At 43.8% G+C, this 25,304-nt stretch overlaps 1 long non-coding RNA gene across 1 annotated transcript in view; it reads right to left on the bottom strand.

Moving 5' to 3' along the window:
- Nucleotides 1–25,304, bottom strand: part of LOC106510205 (uncharacterized) — a 78,454-nt gene that overhangs the window by 8,606 nt on the left and 44,544 nt on the right. The window contains exons 2-5 of the long non-coding RNA XR_014844625.1: nucleotides 20,679–20,971; nucleotides 19,039–19,166; nucleotides 1,277–1,391; nucleotides 154–214 (exon numbers count right to left, since the gene is read on the bottom strand). This is a non-coding gene — a long non-coding RNA (uncharacterized LOC106510205). The remainder of the gene's footprint in view (nucleotides 1–153; nucleotides 215–1,276; nucleotides 1,392–19,038; nucleotides 19,167–20,678; nucleotides 20,972–25,304) is intronic.

Here is a 25,304-nt window from a genome sequence, read left to right as displayed (position 1 = left end):
TGCTTGTTGCTGCTGCAGCCATTTTGTGCCCATGAGGGAAAAGCCAAGAGGTATGAAAAAGAGGACCTGGAGCCCAATTAACCAATTCTAATACTATGTGAGAAAATTAAATTACTGGTTAAGTCACTTTAAGTTGGGTCTTCTGCTACTTACAATCAAAAGCATTCTTGCTGACTCAGTGGAAAAGCCAGGAACTTCTATTTTTTTATTCATCCTAAGGGGTCAGACAGAGAACAAGACTTAAGTAACAGGAGTATTTCTCTATTTCTGGTTTCATGGCAGGTGCAAGAGTTATCTGAGGAAGAAAGCCTTCCTTAGACCAGGCCCTCCATAGCTTGTGGAGATGGCCAAAAACATCTTGATATGTTAAGAAAAAGTAACTCTGACCAGCCTCTGTATAGAAATCTCAGTGTCATAGCGCCCAGTGCATACTGAAAAACCAGGTTCATGTGCCTTACAGTAACTACGTCTTTCAGCTGGAAAAGAATTCTATCCTATAAGCATCACTTATGTCTGAAACTTATTCTTCTGGAGTATAGACATCATGACAGAGGAGTTCCCGTCGTGGTGCAGTGGTTAACAAATCTGACTAGGAACCATGAGGTTGCAGGTTCGACCCCTGGCCTTGCTCAGTGGGTTAAGGAGCCAGCGTTGCCATGAGCTGTGGTGTAGGTAGAAGATGTGGCTCGGACCTGGCGTTGCTGTGGCTCTGGCATAGGCCAGCGGCTGTAGTTCTGATTGGACCCCTAGCCTGAGAACTTCCATATGCTAGAGTCGTGGCCCTAGAAAAGGCAAAAAGACAAAAAAAAAAAAAGAAAAAAGAAATCATGAGAGATATTCCTTCACCTAATTAAACCAGCAGGAGTTAGGTAAATTCTCACTTGCTTACTCCTTTCCCTCTAGTATCTCACAAACATAGGAGCATATGCTTGTTAACCTAGAATGTTGTCTTCCAGGGAGTTCCCATCATAGCTCAGTGGTTAATAAACCCCACTGGTATCCATAAGGACGCAGGTTCGACCCCTGGCCTTGCTCAGCAGGTTAAGGATCCGGCGCTGCTGTGAGCTGTGGTGTAGGTCACAGACACAGCTCAGATCCTGCGTTGCTGTGGCTGTGGTGTAGACCGGCAGCTGTAGCTCTGATTAGACCCCTAGCCTGGAGAACCTCCATATGCTGAGGGTGCGGCCCTAAAAAGATAAAAGGCAAAAAAGAAAAAGAAAGAAGAAAGAATGTTGTCTCCCAACATCTATGTTACCAAATATAAATCGCCACTCACCTCCTGGACAGCTAATGAGAGGACAGTCCCACCTTCAACTCTTTTTCCCACCGGCCCCCAGGAGTCATGTTTCAACAGCCAAAGGGAAGGAAAGACCTAATAAAGGTTTTCAGAGCTGTAACAAGCAATAGGGATAAAGTGGCTATCAAAATAATAGCATTTGTCCTTTGGCAAGGACCATACCTACTAAAAAATGTGAAATGCATTAGAGATATTTTACAATCCTACGTTTGTTAAGCTTAGTACCAAGGGAATTATAAAGGAAACATAAATAAATAAAACCTGCACGTATCACTCACCTTGTAGTGAGCACCAAAGTTATGGTCAGGAAGCCACCACCCTGGGGTCATTTTAAGAATAAATACAAGGATGTGAGAAAATTAGACTTGAGGGCAAATATCTTAGGGACAGGTAACATGCTGATTTAAGGGCATTCTCAGATCAAATATGGACAAAATTATTCCTGAACTTGTGTGGCTGGTGCAGAGAAAGCTAGCCTGAGTTCAGAGAAAGGATGTGTTGATGCCAAGAAGGGAAGAAATAAGCAGCAGAAAATGAATCTGAAATAAAGGAATTCTCCCTTCGGCCATCCTCCCCCCCCAATTTTTTGTCCTGTGCACAGAACTAAACCTGATGATCCTGAGGGGCTTCAGAGCATGAGTCGCAGGAGCAGACAATGCATTCCCTCCCAAAGCTGGGCTGCCCCACCAATCTCTAGGCAGCAAAGCAAAACCACTTGTTTGAGTTTATTTCTAGCCCATAGTCATTAGTCAAAACTTAGAGGTGCTTCTCTGAAAGGAATGAGCAATGGAAAGTGATGATTGAGGTATAATAAAGCCTGTCTCTGCTTTGTCCCTGGTTCCTAGCACAGAGCTTCAAAAACCCTCGGAATTTCCTGAGTGTGATGGGCTGAACGGTGTCACCCCCCAGCTTCTTAGGCTGAAGTCCTAACCATCATTTACTGCAGAATGTGGCTGTATTTGGAGAGAAGGTCTTTAAAGTGATAATTCGGTTAAATGAGGTCATAAGGTGGGGCCCTAATCCAGTAGGACTGGTGTCCTTATGAGAGGAGAAGGACACAGACACCCCAGAGGGAAAACCAGGAGAAGATACAGCAACCTATAAGACAAGAGGAGGCGTTCCCATTGTGGCTCAGCGGGTGAAGGACCTGTCATTGTCTCTGTGAGGATAGGGGTTTGATACCTGGTCTCACTCAGTGGGTTAAGGATCTGGCACTGGTTGCAGTTGCAGCTCAAATCTGGTGTTGCTGTGGCTGTGGCATAGGCTGGCAGCTGCAGCTCTGATTCAACCCTTAGCCCAGGAACTTCCACAGACTGCAGGTGTACCGTGAAAAAAAAAGACAAGGAGAGAAGCCTCTCAGAAGAAATTAGCCTTGCCAACACCTTGATCTTGGATTTCTAACCTCCAGAACTGGGAGACACTACATTTCTTTTGTTTCAACCACCCAGTCTGTGGTTCTTTGTTACAGCAGCCCTGGCACATTAATAGAGTGAAGCAAGTGTCTTTGTACTGAGGTGACTCCTGGTGGGTGCCTGATAACTCAGGATCCAGGCTGGCCCTCAGAAAGAATAATCACGGAATTCCCACCATGGCTCAGCAGAAACGAATCTGACTAGCATCCATGAGGACGCAGGTTCGATCCCTGGCCTTGCACGGTGGGTTAAGGATCCGATATTGGCGTGAACTGTGGTGTAGGTCGCAGACACAGCTTGGATCCCATGTTGCTGCAGCTGTGGTGTAGACCAGCAGCTGTAGTTCTGATTGGACCCCTAGCCTGGGAACCTCCATATGCTACAGGTGCAGCTCTGAAAAAAAAGAAAAAGAAAAAGAAAAAGAAAGAACAATCACATGATTAGAGGGTCGGAACTTTGGGCAGGTGGACCTCTGGGGAGGTGGGGTGCAGAGATTGAGTTCAGTCAATTATGTGGCCAATGATTTAATCAACCATGTCCAGGAAAGAAACCCCCAGTAATAACTCCAGACTCATGCTTGGAGGAGCTTCCTGGTGGGGGAACAGGTTGATGTACTGGGTGGCTAGTGGGCTGGGCGTCCACGAGCAGAGGACGGAGAGAAGCTCTGTGTCCCCTTCAGCAGGCCTTGCCCGTGTGTGCCTTGCATTGCCTGCTCCTGGTCTGCATCCTCTGTAACAAAACTACAGTGGTGACTATAATGCATTTAGTGAGGTCAGTGAGTCCTTCTAGCAATTATTGAGCCTGAGGGGGTCATGGGAACCCCAAAACTTTTGACTGGTCTTCAGAAGCGGGGTGGGTGGTAGGTGGCCTGCACATCTTGTGGCTGGAGTCTGAAGTGAGTGCAGCCCTCTAGAGCACTGAGCCCTTGAACCTGTGGGGTCGAAGCTAACCCTGGATATTAGTGTCAGAATGAAATTGAATTGCAGGACATTTGGTGTGGGCCAGAAAACTGGTGTCAGAAGAGTAATGGCCTTCTGAGAACTCTGCTGTTGGAATTCTTGGCCCAACGCATTTTTTTTTTTTTTTTTCGGTTGTTCCAGGTGTAAAGCATTCCTTTCTTAGAAGGAACATTCCTCTACAATTATTTAAGGTTCTTAAGACATTTTACAAAGTAAATCTGAGTTTTATTAAATGCCGCTGACTAGATGACTTTTGTGGTTGCAAGTGAAATCAAATGCTGAAAAATAAAATGCCAGTTCTGGATTATTTTAAGAATTCTTCAAACTCAAATGGTTCAATATGACTAGAAATAATATTTACTGTTTTGTAATATCATGGGGAAAGGGTCTTATGACATGTACCTCTTGGATAAAAATATCACACGATAGTACCTAACATCTCGTGATGGTACTTAGATCTTTTTTTCCTAGATTAGGCATACTTGTGACCAAAACTCATGGTGGGAAACAATAAATTCAAATTCTCATATTTATTGTTGACTTTCTAAAGATAAAATAGGGAGTTCCCATTGTGGCACAGCAGAAAAAATCTGACTAGTATCCATGAGGACACAGGTTAAACTCCAGGCCTCACTCAGTGGGTTAAGGATCCGATGTTGCCCTGAGCTGAGGTGCAGGTTGCAGACCTGGCTCAGATCCCAAGTGGCTGTGGCTGTGGTGCAGGCCCTGGGCTACAGCTCTGACTCAACTCCTAGCCTGGGAACTTTCATATGCCAAATGCAAGGCCCTAAAAAAGCAAGAGGAAAAAAAAAAAAAAAAAGATAAAATAAGATGAGGGTGAGGGTTTTTAGACTAATTCAAGCCAGATATTATGCTAAAAAGATGAGGGATTACCTGAGACAATAAAAGATCTAGATTAATTTGTAAAATACATAAAATGACAATGCCGGTAGATTTTTCCTGTAATCATTGGTTAAACGGAAGTTTAAAGTTGAGAGGGAAAGAAGGAATAGAGTTTGAGAATGTCTCTGATAAAGCATAAAAAAGGATTGATGTTTAGCAAGACAAACCATTTAATTAGAGTAATGACCATGAGAGTTCACCTAGGCATATGCTGAAGCCACTCTGTGAATCTTTATTCTAACTAGAAGTGGAGAAAAACAGGAAGAGAGAAGAATACCAACCATTATGTCCTAAAGACTTTTTTAAGCAACATGCTGGGCTTATCCAGACAACCCAAATTTCTGGTAACAGCAGCAGTCTGACTTACTCATAGCTAAAGTCTCTAACTTGGAGATTTTTGCTGAATTTAAATTTTTAAATGAAAGATGTGTGTTTGGGAGATAATCTGTTGCTATTTGAAATGGGAGAGTTAGAGCAAAAAATTCAATGCTTTCTTGACTTGAAAACTATACTTTCATAATTTTAAATTGAAATATAGTTATACAATTTTTTCTTTTTTGTCTTTTTAGGGCAGCATCCATGGCATATGGAAGTTCCCAGGCTAGGGGTCTAATCAGAGCTACAGCTGCCAGCCTATGCCACAGCCACAGCAACGCAGGATCTGAGCCACGTCTGTCACCTACACCACAGTTTATGGCAACACCGGACCCCCAACCCACTGAGTGAGGCCAGGGATCAAACCCGCAACTTCATGGACACTAGTCGGACTCGTTTCTGCCGTGCGCAACAGGAACTACTAGCTGCACAATATTATGTTAGTTTCAGATGTACTCTCTAAGGATTTATCATCTGTATACATTATGACATGATCACCACGATAAGTCGAGCAATCATCTGTCTTCATACAAGGTTATTACAATATTACTGACCTTATTCTTTCTGCTGTTCCATCCTCGTGACTTGTTTATTGTATAACTGGAGGTTCGTACTTCATAACCCCTTTTACCTGCTTCCCTAATCTCCTCTCCCCTTCCCCTCTGGCATCCACGTGTTTTTTCTCTGTATGTGTGAGTCTGCTTTTGTTTTGTTTTTCAGATTTCATGTATAAATGAGATTATTTATTTGTCTATCTCTGGCTTACTTCATTTAGTATAATATCCTCTCGGTCCATCATGTCATGGCAAATGGCAAGATTTCATTTTTCTATGGCTGAGCAATATTCTGTTTTATATGTATATATATGCATACATATGTTTATATATATACATATACATACATATATACACATACATACACGCGTATCTTCTTTATCAATATTTGTCTATTGATGGGCACTTGGGTTGTTTCCATATCTTGGTTATTGTAAACAATGCTGTAATAAATATTAGCATGCATATATTTTCTCAAATTAGTGTTTTTGTTTTTGTTTTTGTCTTTTTGCCATTTTCTTGGGCCACTCTCGTGGCATATGGAGGTTCCCAGGCTAGGGGTCTAATCAGAGCTGTAGCCACCAGCCTACGCCAGAGCCACAGCAACGAGGGATCCGAGCCGAGTCTGTGACCTACACCACAGCTCATGGCAACGCCAGATCGTTAACCCACTGAGCAAGGGCAGGGATCGAACCTGCAACCTCATGGTTCCTAGTTGGGTTCGATAACCACTGCGCCACGATGGGAACTCCAGTGTTTTTGTTTTCTTTAGGCAAATACCCAGAAGTGAAATTGCTGGATCATATGGTGATTCCATTTTTAATTTTTCAAGGAACCGCAATAGAGTTTTCCATCGTGGCTCCATCAATTTACAATCCTACCAACAGTGTACAAGTGTTCCTTTTCTCCCCCATCCTTGCCAGCACTTGTTATGTGTTGTCTTTTTAATGATAGCCATTCTAAGAGGTGTGAGGTAGTGTTCCTTGTGAAATGTTGGCTTGTTTGTTTGTTCTTCTTTTTGGGCCACCCGGAGGCACATGGAGTTCTCTGGCCAGGGATCAGATCCAAGCTGCAATGGTGACCTACCCCACAGCTGTGGCAACACTGGATCCTTTAACCCACTGGGCCAGGCTGGATATTGAACCTGTGTCCTGGTGCTGCAGAGACACTGCCAATCCCCTTGTGCCATAGCAGGAACTCCTTCCTTTGTGGTTTTGGTACTTTATTCTTAAGACTGACATTGGATGGTTCTACCAATGCCAAAAAGATTTCAAGAAAGTCAAGAAGAGTAGCCATAACTCCCTCTGCAGAAGCAAGAGCAAAGGAATTGCATAAGTGCATATTAAATTAAATTCTGTCCAAATTCTTTTTTCTGAGAAAGAAACGAAGCAGCCAAAAAATTGGTACACATGTAGTATAACTATGACAGACGAGAGAACATCAAGACCAAAGCAATTACTCCTTTAGTCTCCTAGCATGCAAGAAGTGCATGTCTCCTAGCACTGCTGGAGCAAGTTGGAATGAGATTTGACCCCAAGTTAAATGGGAATTAAGTAGTTCTTCTTCCAGGAAACTAGTTAAGATATTAAGAGGAATGTGGAGGCTATGGTTATTAAAATGAAATTTAGTCAAAGTCAATCATGTGTTTAAAAGAGAAAAGCAGGCGTTCTCCTCGTGGCGCAGCGGAAATGGATCTGACTAGGAACCATAAGGTCACAGGTTCCATCCCTGGCCTTTCTCAGTGGGTTAAGGATCCAGTGTTGCCACGGGCCGTGGTGTAGGTCACAAACGCGGCTCAGATTGGGCATCGCTGTGGCTATGGTGTAGGCTGGCAGCTGTAGCTCCGATTCGACCCCTAGCCTGGGAACCTCCATATGCCGGGGGAGCATCCCTAAAAAGGCAACAATTAAAAAAAAAAATAAAAGAGAGAAGCAATTGTTTGTAGATGTTCTCGTGGGTGAGGAAAAGGGCATAGTCTATGGTGACCTTGTTACTGTCACAGTGTCCTCGGTCCCTGGCTCACCACAGCAGAGCATTGGAATGGCGACGTTTTATACACTTATTGAAGTGAATGGGCATTTTCAGAGAGGGCGAGAGGACTCACGTGCGTGCAGGTTAACAAAAGAGGGCCTCAAAAAAAAAAAAAAAAGAGTTCCCGTCATGGCACAGTGGTTAACGAATCCGACTAGGAACCATGAGGTTGCGGGTTCGATCCCTGGCCTTGCTCAGTGGGTTAAGGATCTGACATTGCCGTGAGCTGTGGTGTAGGTCGCAGACGAGGCTTGGATCCTGAGTTGATGTGGCTCTGGCGTAGGCTGGTGGCTACAGCTCCGATTCGACGCCTAGCCTAGGAACCTCCATATGCTGCAGGAGCGGCCCAAGAAATGGCAAAAAGACAAAAAAAAAAAAAAAAAAGAGGCCTGACTCACTCTGCCGTAGTCTTTATACCCCACCATGGGGCCTGAGTGGAGACGCAGTTGGATCTTCTGATGGCTCTTGGGCAGGATACCTTATTAGCTTGGGGAACTGGTTGGTTAGATGGTGGCTGGGTGAGGAATGGGTGACATTCCTTGTCTAGCAGGGAGTGAGCAGCCCAGACTGGTCGAGGTGGGGGAAGGGGCATTACAGTGAGACCTGGCCAGAGGCTTTGGGGTTTAATCTCCTTAAAAGGGACTTGAAGCCTGTAACAACCTGAAGCACATCAGATATGGGGGGGAAAAAAAAGGAAGGAAGGAAAAACTATGATCTAACAAAGTGTCCACCAACTCCAACCACAATTGAATGAGTTTTGAGAAACAGAGGAAATGTACATAAATCATCACTTTTTTAAGGCACTGAATAAAATTAATTATTTGTATTCTATCTTCAAATGGGTCAGCCCAAAAAACCCATATATTTATGCGTATGTTGCTTAATCTAAGCTGTGGGTATATGGGTTTTTACTGAACAATTATTTCTACTTTTCTGTGCATTGAAATTTTTGATGAGAAAAGTCTAAAAATCAGTTAACCAAACAAAAAGCATTTGAAAATAAAACTACAAAAGCAAAATCATTCAAATACTCCGCTTACTCATGCCAAAAAGAACCGAATGCCGCTATGACTCTTCCTAAAACTTGGTTAAAAGGCACTAATAAAAACTACTTTCCATCTTAGTCATATCATAAGAGTTTATATATTTTTATTACATCATGAGAATTGAGACCTCTGGGAAATAAGTAAATAAAATGTCATTGTAGTCAATTAAAACAAAGGTGCTGCAGTGTTTGTATGAACATCAAAGAGAATAGTATTTGTCAACAAATAGGATGAAATTCTAAAACTAACAGGTATGTGCCTCGCTCTGCAGAGGATAAATGCCGCTAGGGGATTTATCCTTGGACAAGAAAATGAGACTTCCATACAAAATAATTAGAAGTGACATAAATCACAGAGCTCAATTAAATGCCATTGTGGATTAAAATGTATTACAGACACACACAGATCAGGCATATCTGGTAGGCAGAATGATGGTTCCCCGAAAATGACCAGGTCTGAATCCCCAGAACCCGGGAACATGTTATCTTCCACGGCAAAAGAAAGAGACTTTGTAGGCATGATTAAATTCAGCATTTTGAGAGGAAGAGACCACCCTGAATTATTCTGGTGGGCCTGCTGTGATCACAAAAGTTCGAAGAGGACAGAAGGAGAGTCAGAGAAGTGGCAAAAGAAGCAGAGGTTGGAGGGATGTGGGGTGACAAGCCAAAGAATCTTGCAGCCTGTAAAAACTAGTAAAGGCAAAGAAACGGATTCTTTCCTAGAGTCTCTATAAAGAACACAGACGTTCCAGCTCATTTTAGATTTCTTCCCAAATTGTAAAATAACAGATTTTTGATGTTTTAAGTCACTAAGTGCTTGGTAATTTGTTATAGCAGCAATAATAAACGAATACACCGCATGATAAATGAGGGTGCTGCAATGGTCAGGAGGAAGAGCGATCAATACGTATTAAGAGGGCTTCTTCGGGGAGATAAGATATGTGAAAGGCTTTGAAAGCTCTGTCAGTAGAAGATTGTCTTTGCATGTAATAGAAATCTATTGAACTGATGTAAACAAATAGAGCCACTTACTCTTTTCACACCACCGAGTGTCTGAAAGTAAGCAGGCCAAATTGATGACAGTGAATCTATGATGTCAAGTCTTTTAACTTTTGGTTTCTCCATCAATACCATTTGGCTTTTAGCCTTATGGGTGCCTCATAGCCACAAGATGGCTGCTGCAGCTCCCCTAACCACTTCATCCCAGACAGGAAGAAAAAAGGAACAACGAGGAAAAAGCAGTACCTGTATCAGGAATGCAAAAATTTCCTGGAACTCTCTGGTACATATGCCAGAACTATGTCACCTAACTATTCTTGGGCCCAAAGAAAGCTGGCATTGTAACTTAATGCCCCAAACAAAAGGACGATTCTGATAGTAATGAAGACGGAGAGTATCTGAAAGAAAGGACCTATGCATTTTGCATAGTTGCAGAAGCCGAGATGGCGTTCCAAACGAGACAGCGCGTCACCAACTCAGGTGGAAGTAAACATCGAAGCGGGTGAGAGCGAAGAGCATCCTCACTGGTCTCCAGTACATTATTCGACTTCCTACCTTGGTGCCATTCTCAAGCCCATTTTTATGTAGCGAAAACTAGCTGAGGCCCCTAACATTAAAGAGTGTCATTTCCCTGGCGTTGGACTGTAGATCATACTCTGGGGTTGAGGAAGAGGATGCAGGTGTTTGGATCCCAGGCCACCACTCTACCACTCTCCCCATAAACTTACAACGATGAGTAGGGATTAATCAGAGATAAGATTGGCTAAATAAAATGGAGGCAAATTATGGAGAAATTATGAAGGGTTAATCATTAAGGAAAGACAGGAGAAGGACATGATTAAAAAAACAGGTTTTTTTTGCATTTTTTTTTTTTTTTGGTCTTTTTAGGGCTGCACCCACAGCATATAGAGGTTCCCAGGTTAGGGGTCAAATGAGAGCTGCAGCTACTGGCCTACACCACAGCCACAGCAGTGTCATATCTGAGCCATGTCTGCAACCTATGCCACAGCTCATGGCAATGCCAGATACTTAACCCACTGAGCAAGGCCAGGGATTGAACCTATGTCCTCATGGTTGCTAGTCAGGTTTGTTAACCACTGAGCCACAATGTGAACTCCCAAAAATAGTATTTTAAAAACATACATCTAGGAGTTTCCCCTGTGGTGGCAGTGGAAACGAATCCAACTAGGAACCATGAGGACATGGATTCGATCCCTGGCCTTACTCAATGGGTTAAGGATCTGGTGTTGCCGTGAGCTGTGGTGTAGGCCAGTAGCTGCAGCTCCGATTTGACCCCTAGCCTGGGAACTTCCATATGCCATGGGTGGAGCCCTAAAAAGAAAAAAATTTTTAATTTAAAAAATTGGAGTTCCCATCGTAGCGCAGCAGAAACAAATCCAACTAGGAATCATGAGGTTGCGGGTTCGATCCCTGGCCTTGCTCAGTGGGTTAAGGATCCAGCATTGCCATGAGCTGTGGTATAGATAGCAGATGCGGCTTAGATCCCACGTTGCTGTGTCTCTGGCCTAGGTTGGGGGCTACGGCTCCAATTAGACCCCTAGCCTGGGAACCTCCATAGGCCGCGGGTGCAGCCCTCAAAAAACAAAAAGACAAAAAAAAATTTTTACAAAAATTAAAAAAATAAACACATGCAACTACCAAGGCTTTTCAGGGTGTCTTGGCAGAAGCGTGAACCATAAGCAGCAAGGCCATTGTGTTGTTGCCACCAAAATGCAGGCATGAAGGGGAAACACAAAAAGCCACTAGAAAATTACTTTAAAGAAAAATGCAGAACTCTCAACAAATCTCACTTTTTATACAACTATATAAATACAAAACAATTGAAGCGGGGACTGGTGGGTTGTTTACTAATTCTGTTTCTCGTTCCTCCTGGGCCCAGCCCACAGCTAGTGTACATCTCCCAGACTCCTTTGCAGCTGGATGCAGCCACGTGACTGAGCTCTGGCCCATGTAATGAGGGCAAAAGTAATTTACTCCACTTCCAGATCCAACCCAGAAAGACAGCCTGCGGGATTCTCTGCTCTCTCTGTCTCTCCTTATCTACCGGCTGAATGGACAGGATTCTAAGAATGTGCCACAAGACTAAGGTGACTAGGTCTCCAAACAACCCCACGGAAGCCTGCCCACTAAGTAGACACATCTGCTTTGGACTTTGGGGGGGCAAAGATTCAATCTGTATTATATGAAGCTACTGAGATATGGTGGTTGGTTTGACCCAGCAACTCGTATTTCCTATCGTACATACTATGATTATGTAACTTCGAAATCTAATATTTTAACCAAAAAACGTGGAGGGGGTGCTATATTTCAGAGCACAAAGAACAGGAACCAGGCAAAGGAAAGAGGGAATTTTCATGGAGTGCAATGAACGCAGTCTGAGACTCGTAAAGATGGAACTCGTAGCCCAAGATTGGAAGGGCTTATTAATAAAAAGCCAATAACCCAAGAAAGGAGGCAGAGAAATGGCAACACTCCGGAGTAAGCCAGTAAAGCCCTGTCTGAGAATCCAGGATTCTGATAATACACGCAAATTAAAGAGTATTTCATTAGGGGTAAAAAATAGAAAGAACACACATTAAACGGCTATAGGCATGGTCCAGAGAGTACCACACTAGATGAAAGTCACTGCTTTTCTTTCTTGTTTGTTTTTTGTTTGTTTATTTCTTTTTATGGCTGTACCTGCCTGCATATGGAAGTTTCCAGGCCAGGGGTTGAATCAGAGCTGCAGCCGCCAGCCTGTGCTACAGCCCCAGCAACACCAGATCTGAGCCACAGCTGCATCTGCAACCCACACTGCAACTCATGGCAACGCTGGATCCTTAACGCACTGAGGCAGGCCAGGGATGGAACTTGCATCCTCATAAAAACCATGTCAGGTTCGCAACCCACTGAGTCACGAGGGGAACTCTATCACCGCTTTTTTTAAAAAGAGGTTAAAACCTCAAAGTAGAGTGTAACTGTGCTAATGACATCAACACCTTCTGAAAGACCCTTTTTGCTGGAAATCAAGTATCAGAGTCAGGCTTTACTCGCCCCGCTGGTAATTTCATCCCTTGGAAGACACAGCAAGACACAAGGGGCGCTGATTTTTTAGACCTAATTCTGAGAAAAAAAGGGAAATGGGTTGGTGATTGGATATGACAGAATGTAACCATGCCACTTTGGAGTCTTTAATAGGAAAGGAAAAGAAAGTCATCAAACAGCTTTATTAGACATGAGCCTTGGGCTTGAGAAAATAAAATTTTTGATTATTTTAGAGAAAAGATGGACTGGCAGAGGTCTTAAAGAGAAATTTGGCACAAGAGGGTTCAGATATTTTATGTTGTCCTAAATACCCTGTACTTTGTTGGGGGAAAGTAGAGAGACAGTGAAAGACATTAATGAGATTCTATAAAAGCTCTCTGATTAGCTCAAGACAAAACTGGATATTTAAAGGAAAAAATGATAGACATAGACACATCAAAGCCGGAAGAAATACCTACATGTATAGACAAGGGTAGAGATGGTACCTCTTTTCCTACTTCAGTGTCTGTAAAAATTATGTCAGAAATCTAAAAACCTCCATAAGTAGTCCACAAACCCTAAGCGCAATGCACGTGTGGGTGGTTTGGCATATATGTAATCTCAATAGATGGTAGAGAGAAGACCCCTCCCCTTTTGCTTCTGTAATTTCCAGCATAAAGAATGATCTGCAAATATTTACACGTTAAATATTGTAAAAAGGGGAATGGTGCTTCAAGTAAATGTTTTTCAATATATTTAATTCAAAAGCAGTTCCAAAGGACAGCCTGGGCACATGTTTGACCGCCTCTGCCCTAGATCCCACTGAAATAGACGAAAGACACATAAACGTAACCCAAATAGGTGCCTGGGACATAAACAACTGCCTCAATGTAGTTTCTTGTTCAAAGAAAAAAATCTTGCCCTTTGAGGAAGGTAGAGGAGAAGGCACTCTCCATAAACAGCCCCCATCTGTTACATCCCCTTCCTTAATCACCTCTCGCATCTAGCTTCACCTACAGCATCTGGCCTTAACGGCCTCAGTTTTCCAAAAGTCTGCTGCTTCTCCCCACCTCCTTCTCCTCTTCCTCTTCCCCTTCTCCTCCTCCTCCCATCCTCCCCCTCCTTCTGCTTTTTCTTCTCCTCTCTCTCTCTTCCCCACCCCTGCATGTGCGTCTGTGAATGTTCCCACACACCTACCCTCGCAGGTACTTGTCTCGCCACCATGAGTAGCAGCTAGAATGTCAGTTCTTCCCTCTGACCTTAAGCATGTCCGGAAGATCTAGCATCGCTCCACTTTGTCTCTCAAAGAAGAGAAGGTGTGACGCTCCCCAGGAAGCATCATTTTCTCACACTCACCCATTTTCAAATATTTATCGAAAACTGTTGATGGGAGTTCCCGTCGTGGCTCAGTGGTTAGCGAATCCGACTAGGAACCATGAGGTTGCAGGTTCGATCCCTGCCCTTGCTCAGTGGGTTAAGGATCCGGCGTTGCCGTGAGCTGTGGTATAGGTTGCAGATGCGGCTCAGATCCCGCGTTGCTGTGGCTCTGGCGTAAGCTGGTAGTTACAGCTCTAATTAGACCCCTAGCCTGGGAACCTCCATATGCTGAGGGAACAGCCCAAGAAATGGCAAAAAGACCAAAAAAAAAAAAAAAAACTGCTGATGGACAAAATCCTCATGACCCGAAACAGAATACGTCTGTAGCTGTGATGAAGTAAGACAAAGCGGCATCAGACAAGTGTTTCTGACAGCTTTTTGAGGGAACGTGATTCGAGTCATACGGACAAGGAGAGCTGGGGGGAAAAAAGCTCAGGAACACACCAAACCCCCGGAGGCCTCGAAGGCCGAGGCAGCAGGAGGAGCAGCAGCGCCGTTCGTCCTTACAGAACCAAGTGAGGCCCCGCTCAGGGCAGGCAGGTGGAGAATGCAGCGTTGGATCTGGGGTGCAATCCGGGGAGAAGACAGGGGGAGGCAGGACAGTCCCTGTCAGGTAGAAGCAGGGACTCTGCTGGGCTTTGCCACTCGGTTTAGAGAAACACACTCTCTTCCAGACCGAGAGCTGTGTACCAGGTGTGAGAAGCGCTATTTTGACTCCACCAAAGTGAAAATACCAGAAACAATACAGGAACTTAACCTCACTGCCTAATTAGGTTTAAATAATCTACTCTCCTGATCCACGATACATCTGTCTGCTCTACAGGCCAGACAGGCAAGACACATGAAGTAACACGGGCGTAGCTCACTCACTGCATTTCGCTTTACTATGTGTCACAGATACTGTTTTTTTGTTTGTTTGTTTGTTTGTTTTTAACACATTAAAGGTTAGTGGCAACCCTGCATCAAGCAAATCTATCGGCACCATTTTTCCAACAACACTTGTTCACTTCGTGTCTCTCTGTCACATTTTGGTATTTCTTGCAATATTTCAAAATTTTAAGGATTTTTCTACTTGCTATAGTCATCTATGAACAGGGATCTCTGATGTTACTATTACAGCTCACTAAAGGCTCAGATGATTCGCATTTGGTAGCAATAAAGTGTTTTTAAATTAAGGTATGTACTTTTTTGTTTTTTGTTTTTTAGGGCAGCACCCACAGCATATGGAGGTTCCCAGGCTAGGGGTCAAATCGGAGCTACAGCCGCCGGTCTCCACCACAGCCACAGCAATGCCAGATCCGAGCCTCGTCTGTGACTTACACCACAGCTCACAGCAACACTGGATCCCTAACCCACTAAGGAGGCCAGGGATCAAACCTGCAACCCCACGGTTCCTGGCCAGATTCACTTCCGCTGTGCCATGATGGGAACTCCAAGGTACACACATTTTTAAACACAGTGCTATTGCACACGTAATAGACTACAGTATATTTACATGCCCTGGGAAACTAAAAAACTCGTGTGACTCACTTTATTGCCGTGGTGGAGCCAAACCTGCAACCTCTCTAAGGAATCACCACCCACGCACCTTAGATGGCAGCATAATTCTCTGCCATTCTCATAGGGACTCAATATTGCTTTGGGTTTACAGATGGGTTCTTCCTAGTATAATAAACCTTAAACTACACATGAGAGTGAATAGCTTGCTCATTTCTTATCATGCCTCTTCCAGCAATCCACCCAGGTCCTCGGGAAATAACCACGGGACAGATCTGTGGACCCAGTGGGCCCACTGTGATGGAGACTCCATTTAAAACCTACATTTATTCACAATGGTCTATGTTATGCAACAATACCAAATAGCCACAAATACGGGTGCCTTACAACAACAAAGCATAATTTCTTATTCACTTTACGGATCATCACTGATTAGGCTTGGCTCTCCCCACAGCGTGTTCACTCCAGGACCCAGGGTAGCAGCTGCTATCTGGAGCATTGCCTATCTTGTGAGAGAAGGGGAAGAAGCATGGCCACACATTTTAAAAATGTGTCTGTGTCTTAAAGCTTTTGCCCGGAGTGACATATGTCACTCCTGCCTGCATTTCATAGTCAAAGCAAATCACACGCTATCCTGGAGTTCAACAGGCTATAATTCTGCCATTTTGAAGGCGCTGCATGGAGTTAAAGACAGAGTATTTGGCAAATCGTAATAAAATCTACTACATCATCTGAACTGCATGGACTTCCACCCTCACTGGTGGGTCACTGCGGCATTTTGGAACCCCAGGGAGCAGTGTCAGCCTAGAGGCAGCATGCAGTAATCCCCCAAAGGTCCGGGGACCTCTCTGTAGAAGACGTACAATACACAGTTGTAGCACTGTCACAGGATTCTTCCTCCAGGAGATAGGTCTTTCCTTCTACTCAAGGGGTTCCAGATCTGTGAACTGGCTCAGGTCTGGAAATAGGATAAACAGCATGAAGAGCAAGCCATTGTGATTACAATGACGCCTCTACGCACAAACCCAGAAGTTATGTTTTATAAGGAAGTAAAATCTTGTCACATAAAAGGAACGCTGTCCATCTATTTCAGTCTTAGGGATACCGTGATCCCTTGGCCATACTCGAAAATGTCTGTAGTTAATCTGTTCGAATGATCGCTGTTGAGCCTCATCTTGACTTGGCAGCATCAGCTCGGCCTGTCACTCTGAGATCCATCAGCCACGCTGGAAGCAAAGCGCCCATTTCTATGGCAGCATCTTCAGCGGCCAGGACCAGGCTCTGAGGATCACCAGCAGCGTGCTTTCCAAGAAAGCCGCGCTCCTATTGGCAAGTGTCTTTCCCCAAGTCTTGATAAAGGCAGCATCCTCTGCGAAGATGTATTGTTTTGTTAGGGTTGTCATAACAAAATACCACAGATGTGGTGACTTAACAGAAATTTATTTCTCATGGTTCTGGAAACTGAAAATCCAAGGTCAAGTCGCTGGCAGATTTGGTTTCTCCTGTGACCGCTCCCCGGGGCTTGAGATGGCTGCCTTCTCCCTGTGTCCTCACGGGGCCCTTGCTCTGTGCCCATGCTTTCCCGACGTTTCTTCCTCTTCTTAAAGAACATCAGTCACATTGTGCGAGGGCCCCACCCCTGTGGCTTCACTCCTTTTAACCTTGATTGCCTCTTTAAAGTCCCTGTCTCTGAATTCAACATAGGAATGTGGGGGTGACACAACCCAGTCCATAACACACTCTTTCCTAACATGTCTTCACTTTCACACGGTAGACCTCATAAAGTAGTGAATTCACTTGTCTTGCAATTCTTCGGTGTATAAAAGTGCAAACTTCGGGTCTGCTTTTTTATCACATTGGTGCTATAATTCTAAAGGAAAACATTTGATTTGGGGATAGTCACAGAAACACTCTGGTTTGCTGGGAATGTCTTAAGCAGACATGTTAAAACCCTGAGGGCCTCATTTCTTCCTGTAATCTCTCCAGTGCCCTCAGAAACGTCTAACCGACCCCACAGTCCCTGCAGGTCTCACGCCAATGACATTCACATATTGCAGCAGCCACGTGGTCTCCCCAGACTGTACTTTAATATTAGGCACTTTATTCTATACAATAGAGGTAATGATTTATGTAATATTTTGTCATTAATTAATAATAGCACTACCGAGTCAGTCATCACTACTTCCAATAGAGCAACTCCAATAACAAAGCCTAAATTCCTAGTTTTGAAGGTCTTTTTCTTGGAGCCACTCTTGGTAAGTGTTTAGGCAGGAAAAAAAAATCTATTATAGGTAGTCAAAGCAGGAAATGACCTAATATAGTGATCTCATATTGTCGAATGGTCTAGAGAGGTGGGTAGGAGCAGCCCATCTCTCAGGAAACCACATAAATCTGCTGGTAAAGCTACAGCTGCTAGAGGTCGAAAAGGGAATGTGAGAAAGCCACTTGCAGAAGCTCATGTTAATCTGTCACTATTTCTGTTGGAAGAAGAATAAACCCTATCTCACGTCCTCCTGCCAAATCTCATAGGAGTACCTCTCATTAGCCTACTTTAAACAAGAACACTGCTGGCAAAGAATTCTGGGAAATGTAGTTCCCAGGATTCTAGCTTCCATCATACAGGGGGAGACCGTGCATGGTCCTGAAGGCAACAGACATATACCAGGCACACACCTCTTTGCAGAAGCTTTTGGAGGATGTGCTCCACCAAACGGGAAGATTAACCCCAAAAGGAGGACATCACGATATCCTGGAAACTGAGAATTCAGGACAGGAGAGAGGAAAAAGAATTCCAAGATAATGGGAACAGGAAGTTCTAGGATGACAGCTGTGTTGGCTAGCTAGAGAGCAGCCAGCCCAGATTAGAATAGAAGGATACAGGAATTTAAGAAAGAACTCCAAGGAAAACAAACAGGAATGAGAGAATAGTTTGACTATATTCAGAAGATTTTTACAGTTCTGTTAGAAAGATAAGGAAGAAGTAGGTTTAAATATAGGTACATAAAAACCTAAAGAAATAAAATCAAGGCCATAACGAACTCCAGGAAAAAATGGTAAAGCACACTACTTGTTTTAATGAACAATGTTTATGACACTATAAACATTACATATTAGTATAGTCAAAATTGTATATGCAATTATGGCGGAAGGAGAGGAAGGAAGGAAACTCAAAGTGATTGTGTAAAAAAGTTAAATTCTTACTTTCTGTAATAAGTATAGATTGGTTCTAAAATGGATAAACTGATTGATAGTAATGCGATCATGTTAATTTTAGAGTTGGAGGTAAATATTAGAAGAAATAGCTAAAAGATGTAAAAGTGGTTGATTCTTGGATGTGATTAGTGGCGAGGGGGAGGGATAGAACAGGAGCCTGCCATTTTTTGTTAAGAACCTTGTAAAGTTATTGGATTGTTAAAACCATACATGAACATGCATTAATTGGTTCTAAAATACAATAACTCTTCTTAAGAGACTGAATGGGAGAAAAGGAAATGGAGACACAAGTTGTAGCCCAGAGCGTCTCAAACTTTGATACACACACACACACACACACACACACACGTACCTGGGAATTGTGTCAAAAGGGCAAAAGCTGCTTCAGCAGATCCAGGGTGGGGTCTGAGAGTCTACACTTCTTCCAGCTCCTGGTCCATGGACATACTTCGAGTAGTAAAATAGTGTTCTGTTCCTTGTCTTAGGGAAAGGGAGAGAGAGAGAAATAATTAGAGGGACGCCAAGGATAAAATGAGGTTTTAATCATGAGAGGTTCTATTGCACCATCGTTACCCCTTTTGACTCTACATTTTTTGCCTGAAAGTCTACTCATTCTTTAAGATCTAACTGATAGACCATCTCCTCTGCAAAACTTTCACCATCTTTTCCCCTCCTCCCAGGCCCAAGCAAAATTAATTACTTCCCAGTTTGGGAGCTCCCAGGGAAAAGTCCAGATCTGTAAGAGTACTTGTCTCAATGTACTGCTATTGTTGGTATCTTGTCTGCTTCCTGCACTAAGGTGTGGGGACATAAGCCCTGAGTCCCCCTGCCCCCAAATCTGTGCAGTCTTTGAATTTAGCACAGGTACTTGAAATGTCAAAGTTTAAATAAAGGATTAGAAGAAACGAATCATTCTATATACTACGATATAGTAACAAATCACAGTCTTTAGAATGGTCTGGAACATGGATGTGTGCTCATCAGCAATGTCAGAGAAGGGACTTCTTTATTTCATTGGAAGTTGATGACCCTATAATCCCCCTCCTAAGGGTCCATAATTCTCTGCCCTGGATGATATGAAATCATCATCATATGCATACATGAAATAATATTTCCAAGGGAGCTGTGTTTTCATGCATTCATTAACTTATTCTGGAGAATATTTTTAGCTTTGACCATATCTGGTTGTATTTGATAACCTAAGTAAAAGGAAAAAATACCCTTTAATGTGGTAGAAATTTCCCTTAATATGGTAAAAATATCCTTTAATAGAACAGAAATGGGAACCTACACACAGTTGTAGCTGGCAAGGTCACTTTGGTAAGGTTCAGATCCTGCACACAAAACTGACCTCAACTTGGCAGCTTCTGCACCCTAAATTACAGGACTGAAAAGAAAGTCAACACTCATTCTAATTAGAGTGATACCCAGCTGTTAGCAATGAACAAAGGGGCCTAGAGAAGGCAAACCGCCAACACATATTTTTCAACAGCAAGCAGTTCATTACAATGATAAGGCAAGAGCAGTAAGGGACGGACACATGGTTCTAACTAGACCTGGGAGGTGGGAAGTGCCAGCCCTGGGCTGGATGTATCATTCCAGATCCTGGACTTAAGACTGCAGATGTCTGTTGATGCAGGACAATGATCATACTTAGAGGAAAAAATTTTAAGGAAAAACGTCAGCAAAAGGGGAAGGAGCTGGGACAGCTGACGGTTGATCATCTGCCGAAACTCAGGTCTATGTATGACTAGATCACTTTGTTGTGCGGCAGAAATTGTCACAACCTTGTAAATCAACTATATTTCAATAAAACATTTAACAATGAAAAAAAGGAGCTATTTAAAAAAAAAAAAAAAAGAATCACCTGGATGCTTCAAAAAAGTGACTGATGCTGGAGTCCCGCAACCAGGGAACCTCATTGCTGGGTCCCAGCTGGGCTCTGGGACTCGGGGTCATTGATTTGCTCCAGATCACCCAGGTTTTAGTTACCTGCAGGCTAGAGAGGATCACTGATGGTGTCCAGGTCCGCATATCTTTCTCCTACCCAGCGTCTGTCGTAACCAGCTCCTGATATGCTGCAAATGCAATGGCCAGCCTTGCTCAGCATTTCTCAAACATCTTTCATGGTGAGATAAAAAGCATACTCAAAACCCCGTGTGGCTCAGTCCAACTGGAGAGACCGTGTCCAGAGAGCCTTGTTTCTATCAGGGAGCGTCTCATCCATTTCTCTTCACTCATGTCACAGGCCAGTCTTGCTGAAGCCAGGAAGTTCTGAGTAAGATCTGGGCAAAGAAATAATAATTCTGTAATTCCCAATTGGCCTGCCTCATCCTGTAACCAAACAGCTGTTGTTGTTGTCTGCTTGCTGAGAGTGCATGCCCCCCCCCAAACACACACACATAAACACACACACACGAACCATAACTCAAACTCGGCTGTAACCCAGCAGTTCTCTCAAGCCATTTGCAGCTGCTCCTAAACTCCGCAATGATTTTATCACTGATGTAATGGCACTTACCTAAAAATCTCAATACGTAATTACATTTAACCCTGATAAACACCTTGACAACTATATTATAAAGGAATCTAGTTGGTCGATAAATTTTAAATATATTCCAAACGGACAAAAGGAGTCCCGGGAACCATGACGCCTCATGTTACCATTGCCATGACCTGGAACCTGCCTCCCATGGCAGCATCGTACAGCTTTTTGTTGCACCTGATCCATCCAGTGAGGAGACAGCTGTCAGAAAAACCATATATGCAAAATTCACAAAGATCTTATGTTTGCTTTTTTAGCATATTAAAAAAAAAATACTGACCCATGAATAGGTCTAGAACGTAAGGCTACTCTTGGCTTTGGAGCGTTTTTGAGATAAGAAGTTTTCATACTTTGATGTGTATCAGAATCACCTGGGGAGTGGGAGCTGGGAATTTTTCTTATCGATTTATTAATAGATTTTATTTTTTAGAGCAGTTCTGGATTTACAGAAAATTAAGGTGATAAAATACGGAGAACTACTATACACGTGTGCTCCCCACATGCAGTCTCCCCCGTTAACATCTGACACTAGTTTGGTGCCTGTGGTACAATTACGGAACCCATATTAATACATTACGAATGAGGATCTGTAGTTTCTTCAGATTTCCTTTGTTTTTCCCGAATGCCCTTATTCTAGTCCAGGATATCACATCATGCATGTAGTTGTCATGTGTCCTTAGGCCCCTCTTAGCTGTGATAGCTCCTCAGACTTGTTTTTGCTGCCCTTGACAATTTTGAGGCATCCTAGCCTTGTATTTTGCAGGGAGGCCCTCTATTGGAAGATGTCCGATGTTTGCCTCATTAGATTGTGGATTATGTGTTTGGGGGAGGAGGCGCACAGAAGTAAAGTTCCCTTTTCACCCCAGCCTATGAAGGGTGCATCCGATCAACACGATTTATGACTTCCGTTGACCTTGATCATCCAGCCTAGAGAGTGTCCGTGAGGTTGCTCCAGGGAAAGGTTACCTTACCCCCTCTTTCCATGTTGCATGCTTTGGAAGGACGTCCAGAAATAAGGAGAGGAGCTGATGCTCTCCCTCCCTTAGGATGGAGGATCTCATCGTTTATTTGGAGTTTGTCTGGATGGGAAATTTGTCTCTCTCCCCATTTATTAATTTATTCAAGAGTTTATTTATATCTGTATGGATCCATGAATATTTATTTTAATTTATGTTATGCTTTGGGTTATAACCTCAAGGCACTTTATTTTGTTGCTAAAATGTTCAAGCTTGGCCATTGGGAAGCTCTTTCAGGTGGCTTCTGTGCACACTTGACATACCCCTTTAGTGGGTGTGTGTGTACAAATCTATACCTATTTCTATATGAACCATCTGTATCAAAGCTAACCTGAGTTTTTGCCCAAAGCCTCCAATCCTGATCCATTACCATTTGAAATCTCCCTTTCCTGAACTCTCCCACTCCAACAGGAAGAAACATGGTTCCCACCATGTGCACCATGTGTTTTCTTTTTTCTTTTATCTTTTTTTTTTTTTTTTTTTTTTTTTGTCTTTTTGCTATTTCTTTGGGCCGTTCCCGCGGCATATGGAAGTTCCCAGGCTAGGGGTGGAATCGGAGCTGTAGCCACTGGTCTACACCAGAGCCACAGCAACGCAGGATCCGAGCCGCGTCTGCAACCTACACCACAGCTCACGGCAACGCCAGATCGTTAACCCACTGAGCAAGGGCAGGGACCGAACCCGCAACCTCACGGTTCCTAGTCGATTTCGTTAACCACTGCGCCACAATGGGAACTCCCCATGCGTTTTCTTAATGGCTGGATTCCGACACACGGGTACAGCACCATCAGAACTGTTTACACTTACCTCCATGAGACACAACTTTTCTGACTTGAGTTCCGGACATACGTGCACGCCCTTCTGCCTTTGGTCTCACAGACGCCCCTCATTTCCAAAGGTGCTAAGTCAGCACACTTCCCACCTTCCTTCAATGAGAGTGTTTCATAGGCTTGTAATACAGTCAGATTCTCTTGTCACCATCTGTTATCTTTCCTACGATCCCCTGACCTCCTAGAGAATTTTTTTATTTGCATATATTAAAGATCACATGTGGAGCTGGAAAGCTGTAACAGGCATTGACAAATGCACGGTATCATGTATAACTCATCCCAGCATCACACAGAATAGTTTCATCACCCTAAACATTCCGTGAGCTCCACCTATGTGTCATTTCTCCCCGCCCCCAAGCCCCTGGCAACCACTTATTTACTGTCTCGACAGTTCTCCCCATTCTAGGATGACATGTAATTGCCATCATACAACCTGTAGCCAAGTTGCTACCCTTCCAGCTCCCATCCTGTATGGTTTGCAGCTCTGGGCAGCTATGAGAGTTTCTGCATCTAATTCCTTAAAATCATCTCATAATCACCCCTTCTACCTCCTCCTCAAGCCATTCCTATGTTGTCATTTCATTCCAGCTTTTGACAACTTATTCCTTGAAAGCCTTTTTTTAATCCAAAGTTTCAAACACGTTTACAGTAGAGCCATTTTTTTAAAAAAGTTGTAATGTTGTTTCTTCACAAGATCTTAAAGAACCCAGCAATGGAAAACGAGGTTACAGCCACCCCCTCTCCCTAAAGAACTCAGGTCATCTCCTTTCTTATTCACTGTCATCTGCCTTGGTTTATGTGGAAATCCATCTGAATGGGAACTATATTTATCCAGATGCTCTGTATTATGTATTCAGCTGGGCTCGCTGTTGCAGACGTACACCTGTCAAATGACGGCAATTGGTTATTTGGGGCTGAATTGCTGACTTAAGCTATGACCTTCCTCAAATCACATAGATTTCTCTCTTTTCCAAGTTTCTCCTGTCAAAACACTGACCTACTTAAACAGAAACACGGTTAGCATTAACTAATAGATTGTTCTGAAAATGTCAGCGCCCATAACCATTGCTATTAAGGTGCTAAGCTATAAATATATATAATGAAGGAAGCCCTTGCTTTTTAATTGAAAGAAAAAAAAACCCTGCCACCTTGAATAGTTTAACATTGTCACCTGTATTTCCCAAATGCAATGCAAGACGTAAAAGAAGAATCTAACGCTGTTTTCCCGAGACAATGGCCCACACACACCAAGGATTTTTTCTTCGGTTTTTTAAAAATGTGTCTTTCATGTTCATATGGAGGGATTTTCAAGAATCTAGGACTAGGGAGAGCCCGTCAAGAATATGCTCTCCAGCCTCCGACCCAGAGTACGGCTATGATGTTCTGAAACGATTTAATGATCTGGCCTTCCAGCCCGTCGGTAAACTCTAGAAAAATGCTCCACTTCGTACGGTGATGCTTTCAAATGCGGTGGAAGCTAGTTGTTAGGAATGTCTTCTTTTAAACCGAGATGCACTCTTCTTCCCTTGAAATTCCTCCTCTCCAGCCTGTCTTCTGGAGCTCAACCCAGTCCGTCGAATCCCCCTTCTGCAGGACAGCCTCTCAACTCCCTCATGACCGTTGTCGGAGGCACTCAAGGGTTTTTCTTCTGCTGTTTCCCGGTTTCTGCTTTCATTCCTCATGTGACATGATTTCCTGAACTGCCTCCTTCCTGTCTGCCCTCGCAAGACAGGCCCCAGTTTCTCATGGCACTTTTCAAATGTGGTACTGAGGCCTGAGGATAGAATGTACTAGAAGTAGCCTCCCAGGGGCAATAAGGCTGGGGCCCACCTCCCTTCCTGGCCCGGCGCCCAGCTACAGGCCACGAGAAGATGCTCGGTAGCTGGGCCCCACGCAGCTTCCTGCCCACCAGCCAAAGGCTCCAGCGCCAACAATCAGAGCTCCCCGGATCCAGGAGCCCCACTATCCAGCCTGCCCCCTTGGTCCCCAGGGCAGGTGCCACTCAGCACCTCACCCCCACCCCCACCCTGCACCTCTGGCTCCTGGGGCTCCTGGAGGCCCCCATCAGCCTCTTTATTCCCAAGAACTTCCTGCTCATCAGTGATTCACCTGACTGTGCAATGGCAATCCCCAGGGGCGTTGAAAATTACGGCTGCTGCTGCTGTTTCACTGGCGATGCTGGCAGAGATTCCGATAGAGTTGCCCTGGCATGGGACCTAGGTGTGTT

This window comes from Sus scrofa, chromosome 4 (assembly GCF_054392235.1).
Source record: "Sus scrofa isolate SSC_HxYL_T2T_F1_AM1 chromosome 4, Sscrofa_HxYL_maternal_Yorkshire_Landrace_v2.0, whole genome shotgun sequence".
Taxonomy (NCBI): Eukaryota; Metazoa; Chordata; class Mammalia; order Artiodactyla; family Suidae; genus Sus; species Sus scrofa.
Note: the sequence above shows the minus strand (reverse complement) of the source record. Positions and strands in the feature narration are given on the sequence as shown.